Raw genomic sequence first — 13,359 nt, 5'->3', positions numbered from 1 at the left:
CCCAACCCGGAGATCAAACCCAGGTCTCCCACATTGCAGACGGATTATTTACCAGCTGAGCCACAATATTAGTTTTAGGAGTTTTTTGGTAGGTTCCTTGGGATTTTCAATGTAGACAAAGTGGCCTAAAATTAAGGCCCAGTATTATGTGCTGCCTTGATATCTGGTGAACCCATGAGGGCCTTGAGTACACACTCTGACGGTTCCCCTACTCACTCTGTTCCCATGGATATGGTCTCCTAGGCATACAACCTTCCTTATCTAAGTCTCAAGGCAAAGTTCCTGCTTATAATGGAGTAGTGGGTTTCTGTTCCCTGCAGCCTGCAGAATTACTCAAACAAGCCAGTCATATCCTCCTGAGAGAGCCAGAGGCCACCTCATACTCTGGATACTACAAAGCCTGTCCCTTGTCCCTGCTTGTTTACTTTGTCCTGAGTGAGACCACGATGGGGTCCTGTATGGCATGTGGTGATCTTCCCAGGTGGTACTAGTGATAAAGAACCTGCCTGCCAGAGCAGGAGCTGTAAGAGACAGGGGTTAGATCCCTGAGTAGGGAAGATCACCTGGAGGAGGGCATGGCAACCCACTGCAATATTTCTTGCTTGGAGAAGTCCATGGACAGAGGAGCCTGGTGGGTTATAGTCCATAGTGTAGCAAAGAGTCAGACACAACTGAAGTGACTTAGCATGCAAGCATGCAGGCATGGGATGTTGTATCTGCTCTTCCCTTGGACTTTGAGTATATGTGATTAATAAACTGTTGTCTGTCTCATCTGTCTAATGTCATGTGTCATGTATTTGGCCATTCCTTTAACAATAAGGTGGGAATCCCTTCGTCATGAATAAGGTGACTGCTGCTGCTGCTGCTGCTGCCAAGTTGCTTCAGTCATGTCTGACTCTGTGCAACCCCATAGACGGCAGCCCACCAGGCTCTGCTGTCCCTGGGATTCTCCAGGCAAGAACACTGGAGTGGGTTGCCATTTCCTTCTCCAATGCATGAAAGTGAAAAGTGAAAGTGAAGTCACTGAGTCGTGTCCAACTCTCAGCGACCCCATAGATAGCAGCCTACCAGCCTCCTCCGTCCACGGGATTTTCTAGGCAAGAGTACTGGAGTGGGGTGCCATTGCCTTCTCCGAAACAGACAATCACATCATCTATAAGTAAGGTTTTATTTCTTCCATTTCAATCTGTATGCCTTTGTTTTCTTTTCTTGCCTTATTACACTGGCTATCATTTCCAGTTCTATGAATAAGAGTGCTGAGTGTGGACATTCTACCTTATTCCTGATATCAGGGAGAAAACATTTAGTCTTTCATCAGTAAGTATGACATTGCCTGTAGATTATTGCTCTTTATTAAGCTGAGGAAGTTCTCTATTTCTGGTTTACTAAGAATTTTTATCATGAATAAGTGCTTAATTTTGTCAAATGCCTTTTTCTTTATCAGTTAATAAGATCTTGTGACTCATCTTTTTTACCCTCTTGATTTGATACATTATACTGTTTGATTTTCAAATAAAAACAGCATTGCATTCTTAGAATAAACCACAGTTGGTCATGGTGTATCATTTGTTGTATACTGCTGAATTTTATTTGTTCATATTTTGTTTGAGGATTTTTGCATCTAACTTCATGAGAGTTAGTCACCTGTACTTTCTTTTTTTTGTACCGTTTTTATCTGATTTTGATATCAAGGTAATGCTGTCTTCATAAAATGAGTTGTGGAGTGTTTCTTCCTCTTCTCTTTTCTGGAACAGATTGTGTAGGATTGGTGTTAATTCTTTAAATGTGTGGTACAATTCTCCAGTGAACGAAACCATGTGATCCTGGAGCTTTTGTATTGGACAAGGTTTAAACTATGAATTCAATTTCCTTAGTAGTTATAGCACTCTTTAGATTATCTTTTTTATGTTGGGTGAATTTTGGTTGTTTCTGTTTCTCAAGAAATTGGCCTATTTCATCAAAATTGTTGAATTTATGCATGTGGAGTTGTTTGTTGTTTTCCCTAATTATCCTTCTAATAACTGTGGTATCTGTAGTGATACCCTGTTTCATTCCTGATATTGGTAGTTTGTTCAGTTCAGTTCAGTTCAGTCACTCAGTCGTGTCCAACTCTTTGCGACCCATGGATCGTAGCACGCCAGGCCTCCCTGTCCATCACCAACTCCCAGAGTTCATTCAAACTCAACATCCATCAAGTCGGTGATGCTATCCAGCCATCTCATCCTCTGTCATCCCTTTTTCCTTCTGCCCCCAATCCCTCCCAGCATCAGAGTCTTTTCCAATGAGTCAACTCTTCCCATGAGGTGGCCAAAGTACTGGAGTTTCAGCTTTAGCATCATTCCTTCCAAAGAAATCCCAGGGCTGATCTCCTTTAGAATGGACTGGTTGGATCTCCTTGCAGTCCAAGGGACTCTCAAGAGTCTTCTCCAACACCACAGTTCAAAAGCATCAATTCTTCAATGCTCAGCCTTCTTCACAGTCCAACTCTCACATCCATACATGACCACAGGAAAAACCATAGCCTTACTAGATGGACCTTTGTTGGCAAAGTAATGTCTCTGCTTTTGAATATGCTATCTAGGTTGGTCATAACTTTCCTTCCAAGGAGTAAGCATCTTTTCATTTCATGGCTGCAGTCACCATCTGCAGTGATTTTGGAGCCCCAAAATAAAGTCTGACATTGTTTCCACTGTTTCCCCATCTATTTGCCATGAAGTGGGACCAGATGCCATCCATGATCTTCATTTTCTGAATGTTGAGCTTTAAGCCAAGTTTTTCATTCTCCTCTTTCACTTTCATCAAGAGGCTTTTTAGTTCCTCTTTGATTTCTGCCATAAGGGTGATGTCATCTGCATATCTGAGGTTATTGATATTTCTCCTGGCAATCTTGATTCCAGCTTGTGCTTCCTCCAGCCCAGCGTTTCTCATGATGTACTCTGCATAGAAGTTAAATAAGCAGGGTGACAATATACAGCCTTGACATACTCCTTTTCCTATTTGGAACCAATCTGTTGTTCCATGTCCAGTTCTAACTGTTGCTTCCTGACCTGCATATAGGTTTCTCAAGAGGCAGGTCAGGTGGCCTGGTATTCCCATCTCTTTCAGAATTTTCCACTGTTTATTGTGATCCACACAGTCAAAGGCACTAAAAGGTGACTAGAAGGATCAGGAAGATCCCCTTCTCTAGGAGATCTTCCTGAACCAGGGATTGAACCCAGGTCTCCTGCATTGCAAGGCAGATGCTTTACCAGCTGAGCCACAAGGGAAGCCCATTGGTTGTTTGTATCATCTCTTTATTCTTAATCGGTCTTGATTATTTTCTTTGTCTATTTATTGTTTTGTTGATGCATACTGTTGACCTTTTCAAATTGTCAGGTTTTTCTTTCACTGATTTCTTCTGCTGCTTTTCTGTTTTCTGTTTCCGTGGTTTGTGCTCTTTATTATTTTCTTTCTTCTGGTTGCCTTGGATTTTTTCCTCTTTGTTTTTTATTTTCTTGGAGTGGAATTAGATCATTAATTTGAGATCTTTTCTTTTTTTTTAAGTAAGCATTTAGTGCTATAAATTTTTCTTTCTGTAACTTGTTTTGCCATGTTCCACAAAATTTGATATGTTTTAATTTAATTCATTTTTTGAATTTTTCTGTTTCCTTTGAGCAGTTCTCTCTGACCCATGAATTATTTAGAAATATGTTATTTAGTTTCTATTTGGAGAATTTCCTGTTACCTTTTTGTTACTGATTTCTAGCTCAATTCCATTATGGCCAGAGAACACACTGTATGATTCCAATTATTTTAAATTTGTTGAGGTTTGTTTCATGTCCAAAAATATGGTCTATTTTAGTGAATGTTCCATGGGCACTTGAAAAGAATGTATATTCTGCTATTGTTGGGTAAAGTGTTCTTTAAAGGTCAATTAAATTTTGCTGATTGACAGTGTGTCTAGTTCTTTGGTAGCATTGTTGCCTTTCTATCTCGTTATCAATCAATTGCTGACATGGGGTGTTCCAACTCTAATTGTAGATTTGCATATTTTTCCTTTCAATTTTATCAGTGTTTGCTTTAAGTATTTTAGAGCTCTATTGTTTGGTGCATACACATTTAGTGTGCCTATATTTCCTTGCTGGAATGTTCCTCTGTGGAAATTTTCTTTGCTCTGAAGTTTATCTCTTTTAATGTAGCCACTCCTTTAAAGAAATAACTATTAAATATGCTATTAGCATAATATATTTTTCTTTTACTTTAATATTTTTTTGTGTTCAACCTGTCTATATGATTATATCTGCAGTGATTTCTTATAGCAAGCATATAATTGAGTAGTGTGTACTTTTTTTAATCCACTCAGCCAGTCTCTATCTAGTATGCAGTGTATTTCAACCATTTAAAATAACTATTGATATGTTTTAACTATAGGTTATATAAATATATATTATTGCTGTTATAACTGTTTGTTATATTTGTAGGGTTTATTTATTTTTTATTTAAAAATGTTTATTTATTTATTTTATTGAACCAGGTATTAGTTGCAGCATGTGGGATCTTTTTGTGTGTGTGTGTGTGTGTGTGTGTGTGTGTGTGTGTGTGGCATGCAGGATCTTTAGTTGTGGCATGTGGACTCTTAGTTGTGACCTGTGGGATATAGTTTCCTGACCAGGGATCAAACCCAGGCCCCTACATTGGGAGTGCCAAGTCTTAGCTACTGGACCACCAGGGAAGTCCCTATTTTAGCGTTTTAGCTTGCCATTTTATGTTTTGTTTCTCTGTCTCTTATTCCTGTGGTTCCCTTTTATTGCCTTCCTGTGGTCTTCTTGAGAATTTTTTTAGAATTACATGTTGATTTAGCTGTAAAGGTTTTGAATCTTTCTCTTTCCCCTAACCCTTTTATGGTGGTGCTGTCTTATCACAGACATTGTGTGAGGTGTCGAAAGTTTACCTTAATTTAGGTTTTACCTCTTCCTGCTTTTAATATGGTAATTATCTTAATTGTGTTCTTTTCATACATTGAGCACCACATCAGATGATATAATTTTTTGTTTCAACTATCAAACGTAGTTTTTAATAAAGCTGATGAAGGACTTTCGTGGTGGTTCAGTGGTTACGAGTTTGCCTGCCAGTGCAGGGGTCATGGGTTTGATCTCTGGTGTGGGAAGATCCCACAAGCCCCAGGGCAACTAGGCCCCTGTGCCATAGTTACTGAGCCTGCGCTCTAGAGCCTGTGCTCCACAATGAGAAGCCTGCTCACTGCAACGAAGAGTAGTCTCTGCTGTCTGCAAGTAGAGAAAGCTTGTGCACAGCAGTGAAGACCCAGTGCAGCCAAAAATAATAAATAGAAAAATTTTTTTATAAGTTCATGAAGACAAAGGCATTCTACAATATTTACCCTTTTTTACCCATTACATTGTTCTTTCTTTCTTCTTGGAGTTTCAGATCTTCTGTTATAACTTACCTTCTTTCAAATATCTTTTAAAAAATAATTTAATTAATTTAAAATTAATTTAATTTAAATTTAAAAGAATAATTTAAAAGGGAATATAATAAAAATAATTTTGGCTGCACTGGGTCTTCATTGTTGATCATGGACTTTCTCTAATTGTGACGAACAGGGCCACTCTTTGTTATGGCACGTGGACTTCTCATTGCGGTAGCTTCTCTTGTTGCAGAGCACAGGCTCTAGGGTGCTTCAGTGGTTGCAGCACATGGGCTCAGTAGTTGTGATGCATGGCATATGGGTTCTAGAGTGCAGGCTCAGTAGTTGTGATGCACGGGCTTAGATGCTGCATGGCATATGGGATGTTCCTGGACCAGGGATCGAACCTGTGTTCCCTGCATTGGCAGGTGGATTCTTATCCACTGTACCACCAAAGAAGTCTTGCCTTTTTTTAGAGTACTTCTTTTATCATTTCTTTAAAGGTAGGTCTTCTGGTGACAATTCTTAGTCTTCTTTCCTCTGAGAATGTCTGGATTTCCCCTTTATTCCTGAAGGGTATTTTTGCTGGGCATAGAGTTCTGGTCCAAATGTTATTATTATTTTTCTAATTTCAGCACTTGAAACATCTGCTACTTCTTTCTGGCTTCTTTGGTTTAAGATGAGAAATCCACTATCCGTTTTAATTGCTGTTCCCCTATAGGCAGTGTTTATTTGTCTGTGATTTCAGATGTTTGATTATGGTATTTTGTGTGTGCGTGTTTCTTTGATGTTATTCTTTTTAAGGATTCAGCCTCCTGAATCTTTGGTTTTATGGTTTTCCCTGAATTGGGAGAATTTCAGCCACTATTTCTTCAAATATATTTTTTAACCCTATGCTATTTCTTTTTTCCTTTTTATACTCTGATAACATAAATTTTATATCTTTTGTTATTATACGATAGGTCCTTGATGCTCTGTTAATTTTATCTTCAAAATATTTTCTCTCTGTTGTTTAGATTAAATAGTTTCTCTTGCTCTTTTTCATTTTTACTGATCTCTCACCTTAGTATTCTAAAAAACTACATCCAGTTTATTTTCTGTAATTTCTGTTCTTTACTCCTTTTAATGCATTAAGATTGTTTCCTTGTTTTTTTATTAATGCCAGCTTCCCTTTCATTTAAAACTACTGGAAGGATAGTTATGACCAACCTAGATAGCATATTCAAAAGCAGAGACATTACTTTGCCAACAAAGGTTCGTCTAGTCAAGGCTATGGTTTTTCCTGTGGTCATGTATGGATGTGAGAGTTGGACTGTGAAGAAGGCTGAGCACCGAAGAATTGATGCTTTTGAACTGTGGTGTTGGAGAAGACTCTTGAGAGTCCCTTGGACTGCAAGGAGATCCAACCAGTCCATTCTGAAGGAGATCAGCCCTGGAATTTCTTTGGAAGGAATGATGCTAAAGCTGAAACTCCAGTTCTTTGGCCACCTCATGTGAAGAGTTGACTCATTGGAAAAGACTCTGATGCTGGGAGGGATTGGGGGCAAGAGGAGAAGGGGACGACAGAGGATGAGATGGCTGGATGTCATCACTGACTCGATGGACATGAGTCTGAGTGAACTCTGGGAGTTGGTGATGGACAGGAAGGCCTGGCGTGCTGCGGTTCATGGGGTCGCAAAGAATTGGACACGACTGAGCGACTGATCTGATCTGATCTGATCTGATTGTCTTATCAACTCATCTTTTATATCTTGTTTCTAAAAGTCCAAGATCACTTTTGTTTTATATTTCATAGCAAATGCTACCTAAAGTTTAGATTCCTAGAGTAAAACTTTGTTTCCAAAATATTACCTCTTGCATGTTCTGTTACTGTTGTTTAATGCTGCAGATGCTTGTAGTTTCCAAGTTGGTTTTAATCTGTTCACATGTCCTTGAATGGGTGTTTGCAATGGCCCCATCACCTTTTGATTATTCCCAAAACTAGTGGGCAGATTTTTCCTGGCATCAGTCAGGATAGGCTAGATCTTCTGCAGTAACCTTCAAAAAAATCTCAGCAGCATAATACACAGAGGGCTTTTTCTCACTCATTTGTACATCGATCACATTTCTTCTCAGTGCTGTTGCCATCTAAAACATTGCTGATTGCCATTTCTGTGGAGAATTGGAAATGTGACAAGTTTAGCGCTGGTTCTCTAAATTTTCTGCATAGAAGTGACACATACCACTCACGTTTTGTTCCGTGTTTGTTGCTTTGTTAGCCAAAGCAAGTGACATGGCCATGCCTGACTTCAAAGGCTTGGGGTCATGCACTCGTACCATGGGCCCAAGAGGAGAACTGGAAACATGTAGTGAACAGCAGTAATGGCTACCACAGGCTCCTTGATGGTTAGTTTGTATACCCTAGAAATCTGTCTTTAAGATGATCAGGAATGGATCTGGGATTAGTTAAGCAAGTACCTACCAGCCATACCTACCTACCTGGCCAAATCAGTAATTATGGTTACCATCTGGTTGGTTGGTGCCTGTGCTTTAACAATCATTAAATACTTCAGATATAATTCTTGGGACTTGCCTGGTGGTCCAGTGGTTTCAATGGAGAAGACTTCACCTTCCAATGCAGGGGGTGTTGGTTGAGGAGCTAAGATCCCACATGCCTTGCAGCAGCAAAACAAAACAGAAACAATATTGTAACAAATTCAATAAAGACTTTAAAAATGGTCAACATCAAAAGAATCTTAAAAAATATCATTTTTGATCATATAGTTTTTTTTTATTGCAACTTGATTCATCTAGCATCCTAAAAGACTAATTGTGGGAGCTGGGGTCATAGCTCTGTCTGCCTACTTATTTTAATGTGGCTCCTCTCCCAACCGCCTTTGACTGCTCTTGGTCCCTGGTAAGAGAGTGGCTTCAAGTGAAGCTCTTTCTGTGCTTTGTCATGGTCTCCAGCTGTACCAGTTTCTTAAGAATGAATATTTAAAAATCTGCCCTTGTTGACTTGTTCTTTATTGGATCCTGCCTATACTTGACCTAACACCAAAAAAAAAAAAAAAAATCCTTAAGGGACTTCCTTGGTGGTCCAGGGGCTAAAGATCCACCTTGCAATGCAGGGGATGTGGGTTTGGTCCCTGGTATGGGAACTAAGATCTCACATGCCATAGAGCAACTAAGATTGCATGCCACAACTACTGAGCCAACACCCCACAACTACAGAGTCTGTGTGCCACAACCAAAGATCCACATGATGCAACCAAGCTCTCACATGCCGCCACTAAGACCTGATGCAGCCAAATAAATAAAGAAATACTGTATTTTAAAAATCCTTAAAATTTTTATCATATGGTTGACATTATTTCAAAATAGTTATTCAAAACTATTGATATTCCTGTGTTCTGTTTTCCTATGGTCATCTGGGACAGTTTCTGGGTAGGGGGACTTGGTTACCATAGTTACATGAATGCTGACATCTTGACTGTGGCACTTTGTAGGTGGACTCCTTGTAGCAGGCTTCTCCCTATCCTCTGTGGCATGGTATGTGGTAGACCAGTTGTATCTGAAAACTCAAGGACAGGATGAAAAGTACCTCAGAGATCATGGATCGCCAAACAGACTTAACCAAGGTTCAGAACCAGTGAGAGTCAGAGCTAAGATAAACTCACTTCTCTAATTCACTCAATGTCTTTCTCAATGTATAGCATCAATGCAAGTGGCTAGTGACTGAGTTGAGGGACTCTACCTGTCACAGTCTTAGGCACTTCTTCCTTTACTAATTTTACTTCTTTTCTCACTCTTTCTTCCCTTCCATCCCTTTTCACCCTTCTTTCCTAATATATGTTAGGTCAGCCAAAGGAGCCTACCAGTAATGTTCATCCTTGCTGTTGGCACTGAGTGCTGAATGGATTACTCACTATTGGAAGAAGGAAGCATTTAGTGTCTAGTTGGAGAACGTTGGTGTTAAAGGGTAGAGAGATTCGTAGGTGAAAGGGTAGGTGATTGTTTATTGTACAAGGAAGTGTAATAGTGATGTAGTCTAAATAATACTAATTGGTCTTTCCCTTGGCTTGGCCTGGATCATGCTGTTTTCTGTAAATTTTCCATCAGAGAGCAGATGTCATCTAGTGACTTTCCTACAAGTGTTTGCTTGCTTAGAGGTGAGCTCTGTTTATTTCTCTGGTTACAAAAATGTGTTGTTTATAACTTGTAAAGAAATGTGAATCTATTCTGATTTGCTTCCCAAGCACATTTCATTACCCAGCCCAATGTCAGCTGGAACAAACTGCCTTTATTATAATACTGGTTGAGGAAGACATCCCAGGCAGGCTTCCTAAGCTTGCACAGTCTTTATCAGAGGTATAGAAGTTTATGAGAATTCACTTCGAAATATTTGAATTTTGGCCACAAATTCAGGTTAAGGTATTGGCTCAATAAAACAGGTCATTCCTTTGAGTCAAGATGTAACTAGCATTAGTGGGGAGAATGAAAGGAAGTAGGTGCATCATCACTTGTTGTCTGTAGGGAAATTGGTTCCAGAACTTTCTGCAGATACCAAAAATCCAAGGATGCTCAAGTATGTTCATGTAATTTAAGCACATCCTCTGTAGACTTTAAATCATCTCTAGATTACTTATACTACTTGCTGCTGCTGCTGCTAAGTCGCTTCAGTCGTGTCCAACTCTGTGCGACCCCATAGAAGGCAGCCCACCAGGCTCTGCCATCCCTGGGATTCTCCAGGCAAGAACACTGGAGTGGGTTGCCATTTCCTTCTCCAATGCATGAAAAGTGAAAAGTGAAAGTGAAGTCCCTCAGTCATGTCCGACTCTTAGCGACCCCATGGACTGCAGCCTACCAGGCTCCTCCATCCATGAGATTTTCTAGGCAAGAGTACTGGAGTGGGGTGCCTTTGCCTTCTCTAACTTATACTACTTAATACAATGTAAATGCTCTGGAAATAGCTATCAATACAATGTAAATGCTGTGGAAGTAGTCGATGGTGCGTGACAAATTCAAGTTTTGTTTTGGAACCTCTGGGAAAAATTGTCCTAAATATTTTCTTTTCTTTTTAAAAAACATTTTAAATTTGAAGTATAGTTGATTTATAATGTTGTGTTTGCTTATTTGCTTTTTGAAATTTTCGGCTGCGACCTGCAGTATGCAGGATACTAGTTCTCTGACTTGGAATTGAACCCACACCCCTTGCATTGGAAGGCAGAGTGTTAACCACTGAACCACCAGGGAAATCCCGTCCTGAATATTTTCTGTCCACAGATGTGGAATCTGTGGATGCAGAGGGCAAACTTCACTTGGTCAGAATTTCTTGGTGACTGAGACAGGCATCACTGAGTTCTTACTCTGCTCTTGGATGTGGTTACTGTTTCCTTCAAATGGTGGTGTGTTTGGTTGTGTCTCCATGCTGTAGTCATAAAGAACTGTTGTTGCCTCTTGCTTTCCTCTGCTTATTCTCCCCTCCTCTCGAGCCTTTCTCCACTTGCCCCTCTGTTCCTAGTCCTATCTCTGTCAAGATTCAAGATGTTGGCAAAGTCTTTCCCAGTCCTCTCCCCACCATTCATCTCCCCTCTCATCGTGTTTGACTTTGAGTTCATTCTCTACATGTCTTTCTCCTCCGTTGGACTTCACCTTTGACCCTGCTGTCTCACTCCTTGAGGTCTTTGTCTGCTTTACCTTTGGGCCCCTCCCAGTGTAGCACAGATGCCTGGACATGTGAGAACTCATTTGACCACCTCCTCTCTGCCTTGGAAGAAGTTCATACTGAGTTGGGGAGGCCAGTATTGGGTTGACCAAATGGTCATTTGGCTTTTTCCGTAGGACGTGATGGACAAACCTGAATGAACTTTTTGGCCAACCCAGTAAACAGCATGAGAAACACAGAATGGTTCCTGTTGTAGCTTTGCTGGGTCTCTGATCCAGACATGCCCCGAATCCTTCTAGTAATGAGCCCTCTGTTCTTCCCATACCCTCAGTCTCAAATTTCAGGAGTGCCCCATTCCCCAGACCATTCTGGGTCTTTCCCACACTTGCCCATGATTTAAAAACCTGGGCCTCTTGTACTTTACAGCCTTTGCCCTGAGATATCTCCAAGGTAGCCTTTGACAACCTGACACCATTAATCTGACTTTTTGTCTTTGTTTTCTCATTGTGCTTTTAGGAAAAGCTGTTAAAACGTCTCCTTCGCTGTTTTCAGTACTTTATGTCCCTGGCTGTGCATTTTGTGCTGATTCTCTAAGTTAGGGTTTCCTGGTAGATTCGAAACCCAAAGCAAAGATTAGCTGTTTACAACTTACAGAGAACAGCATTAATTTATATTTGAGGAGTCCTTGCTTATTTCTCATAAGCAAGGTCTATTTTTATAGATTTATACTTAGTTTGCTAAATTTATTGTTATGTAATCATTAAGAGTTAGATCAGATTTAATAGTAATATAGGGCTTCCCAGGTGGTGCTAATAGTAAAGAATCCACCTGCCAATGCAGGAGACGTGAGAGACCTGGGTTCGATCCCTGGGTTGGGAAGATCTGGAGTAGGAAATGACACCCTACTCCAGTATTCTTGCTTGGAGAATTCCATGGACAGAGGGGCCTGGTGGGTTACAGTCCATGGGTCACAAAGAGTCAGACATTACTGAGCACACACACACAAATAGTAATACAGTACCTTTCATGGACATCCTCCCAGCTTAAGCAATGAAACACTATCAGTACAAACAAGTAGGTACATCTTCCTCTTTTCCAGATGTAATAACCACTCTGAATTTAGAGTTTAAAATTCCCTTACTTTTCTTTATACTTTCACTGCATATTCCTAAACAAAATATGTAGTGTTGTTTTATTTACTTTTATTTTTTAAATATTTATTTTATTTATTTGGCTGTGCAGGGCCTTAGCTGAGGCACAATCTTCCATCTTCATCGTGGCATGTTGAGTCTTTCAGTTGCAGCGTGTGAGATCCTTAGTTGTGACGTGAGAACTCTTAGTTGCGGCATGTAGGACCTAGTTCCCTGACCAGGGATCAAACTTAGGCCCTCTGCACTGAGAGTGCAGGATTTTAGCCACTGGACCCCCAGGGAAGTTCCTGTACTGTGGTTTTCTACTTTTAAAACTTTATGTAAATGAAATTATACTGTGAACAGTCTGAAACTTCATATTGTTTTTGCTCAACATTATGTTAGTGAGATTCATCCATGTTGTTAAGTGTAGCTTTCACTCATTTATTTTTGCTGCTGAGTAATGGTCCATTGTATGAAGACATCAGAACACATATTTTTTTACCCTCCTGTTGCACATCTCATTACAGTGTTTCCAATTTTGTTTTTATGGACAATTTTATTACATGTTCTTTTATATGTTAATTTCTTTAGGGTCTGTGCCTAGGGAAGAAATTGCTGAGAGAAATAATACACCCTCTTCAACTCTACTAGCTATTATTGCACAAATTATTATCTGAGGTCATGGAAACCAATTTATAGTGTAATCAAAAATCTAGGAATCCTTCTTGTACCATATCATCTCCAATGATACTCAGTATTTTCCAGCTTTTTCATTTTTGCCAGTTTTGTATATGTTACATGTATCTCTTTGATGTTTATAATTTGTATTTTCCTGATGGCTAGTTAAATACCCATTTTTTTATGTTTACTGGCCTGTGGGTTTTTACTTCTGTAAACTGCTTGTCATATCTTTTGCCCATGAGTTTCTTTTTTGTCTTCTCACTTATAGACATCGTTTATATATGCTGGATACTAATCCCCTGTTGGTAGAGATTTTGGTCTTTTTTTTTCAATGATGGATCCCAAGTTCCTCAAGCAGTCTCTGGTAGATGTTCAAGAGTATTTATTGAATGAATGGATAGCTGTTTTTTCATCTTATCATTTATAGTTGGCCTTGTATGTCTTTTTAAAGAAATCCCTTCTTACCTTGACACCACACAGATATCTTCTTATAT

General features: G+C 39.7%; 1 protein-coding gene and 1 pseudogene across 6 annotated transcripts in view; one reads left to right on the top strand and one right to left on the bottom strand.

The window, feature by feature from the left end:
- Nucleotides 1–7,723, bottom strand: part of LOC113880060 — a 34,705-nt pseudogene extending 26,982 nt beyond the window's left edge.
- Nucleotides 1–13,359, top strand: part of ADAMTSL3 (ADAMTS like 3) — a 381,778-nt gene that overhangs the window by 29,426 nt on the left and 338,993 nt on the right. The window lies entirely within an intron of this gene.

The sequence above is a fragment of the Bos indicus x Bos taurus genome, chromosome 21 (genome assembly GCF_003369695.1).
Source record: "Bos indicus x Bos taurus breed Angus x Brahman F1 hybrid chromosome 21, Bos_hybrid_MaternalHap_v2.0, whole genome shotgun sequence".
NCBI lineage: Eukaryota > Metazoa > Chordata > Mammalia > Artiodactyla > Bovidae > Bos > Bos indicus x Bos taurus.
This window is presented reverse-complemented; position numbering and strand designations above follow the sequence as displayed.